The sequence below is a fragment of the Morone saxatilis genome, unplaced genomic scaffold (assembly GCF_004916995.1).
Source record: "Morone saxatilis isolate NCDOM2014 unplaced genomic scaffold, NCSU_SB_2.0 Contig0, whole genome shotgun sequence".
NCBI lineage: Eukaryota > Metazoa > Chordata > Actinopteri > Moronidae > Morone > Morone saxatilis.
The window spans coordinates 19,141,108-19,142,963 of record NW_023339650.1 but is presented as its reverse complement, the minus strand read 5'-3'; positions in this window follow the sequence as shown (position 1 = coordinate 19,142,963).

Genomic DNA, 1,856 nt, shown 5'->3' with positions numbered 1-1,856 from the left:
GATTGTTAGAAAACAATATATAATACGGTCAGAGACTTGTACAAATGCAAATAAATGCAAATAACGCAAATAAAGGTAATATTCACAGGAAAAAATCTGCCTAAAATTTATTCCAATCGCTCATTTTACGCAAACTTCCTGCAGTTATTGCGTTCACTGTTGGGGTTCATTGTACAGTTTATGAGCTGTTATGTTACTGTTATTGTTATGCATTCAATTTAATATGAAATATCCATTAAATATGTCACTTAAGGATCAGAATCAGAAATACTATGATCCCCAGGGGGAAATCTGTTGGTTACAGTTGTACAGAATAGAAATAATACTTTACATATATATTACAATCTAACACAATATATATAGAGTAGAAATGTATATATAGGTATATACATATAAGTAATAATGGAAATATAGTAAGAGCCTACGTACCTTATAGTGATAGTAATAAAATATATACAATAAATGCTAATATATATAAACAGTATATATAGTAGTAAGTAGTAAGAATGACAGAATAATCCAGTGTATTGCACCATAATGAACTTATTGTAAGAGTCCCTTAAGGAAAAAGGTTGGGAACCACTGCTCCAGTCCACATATGTTTACTGTATGCCTCCAGCATTTCTGGACCAAATCCATTACAACAGGTCAACAAAGCTCGTCCCATTTTGCAGCTACGAACCGCAGACTTCCTGCGACTGACAATCCATCGACACACTGAGCTGCAGCATTCACTCAATTCTCGTCAGGCCACTGAAGTTGGGAACTATCTTGTGCAATCAGCCTCAATCACAAAGTAGTGCTGCAACAGAGGAGGAATGTTCCTTGTAGACTCCATTGATTTACTTTATTTGGAGTCAGTTCTGGAGCTGGTTGTGTTTCCTGCCCACAGAAAAGTCTTGATTTAAAACTTTTAATTGAATTAATTCGAGTGAAGGTTCTTTGCACTCGTCAGCATTTACAACTTCTCTTGTTCTCTTTAATGATGCGTTCAGGAAGCTGTATGATGTCCTGGTTCAGAATAGATAACAGAACCACAGGGGGAGTTAGACCTTGCCAAGGTGTGGCTGGAGTTTTTAATATCTTTCCTTCTTTCCTTCTGACATGTTTTTTGAAGCACCAAACTCATGTTAGCCTTTCACCTTTCATGAGAGTGGAGACACTGCAGTCAACTGAATCGGACCATCGACCGGTTTATGGCACATATAGATCGATCCAGGAGTCTGTGTGCCGAAATAGTTCCATCTTTCTGAACAACTATACCGCTGTTTAAAAGGTGACAAATTGTGGACAAATGATGTGGATTATCTGTAAGAAACTGTTTCGATTTCCCCCTCAACCTGAGAATATCACTGACAGCCTTCCGCAGAGTTAACAGAAGCCTTCTCCCACTCTCCTTTCCTCTGGTTTCCTTCCCAGACTTTTTCCAACTCATTTGAGTGAAGACAGAAAACGGCTCACAGCTTCTGAGAACTACTTTCAACAAACTTCTGTGGACGGGCAGCGAGAGAGAACAACTGACAAATTGCTCAACTTTTTTTTTTTCCCTTTTACGCGGTTGCCCCGGGAACACAAGCTCACTTTCCACTCGACATACATTATAAGAGACGAAAGACGGACGGGGGGTTGGGGGGATTTTTGAGAGATTTGTGTGGGAAAGAAATCATGTGAGAGACAGATAAAGCTCTTCCCGGAGATCCTCAGGAGTACACATCACTTTTTGAGGATGCGGCTTGTCACTGCACATCACCCAGACAGCTGAGCAGCAAGCACAATAGGCAATTAGAAGCTCCCATGGAAGCACAGGAAACACAGTCTATGTAATGGGAAAAGTGGGGGAGGACGGTGGGGGTGTG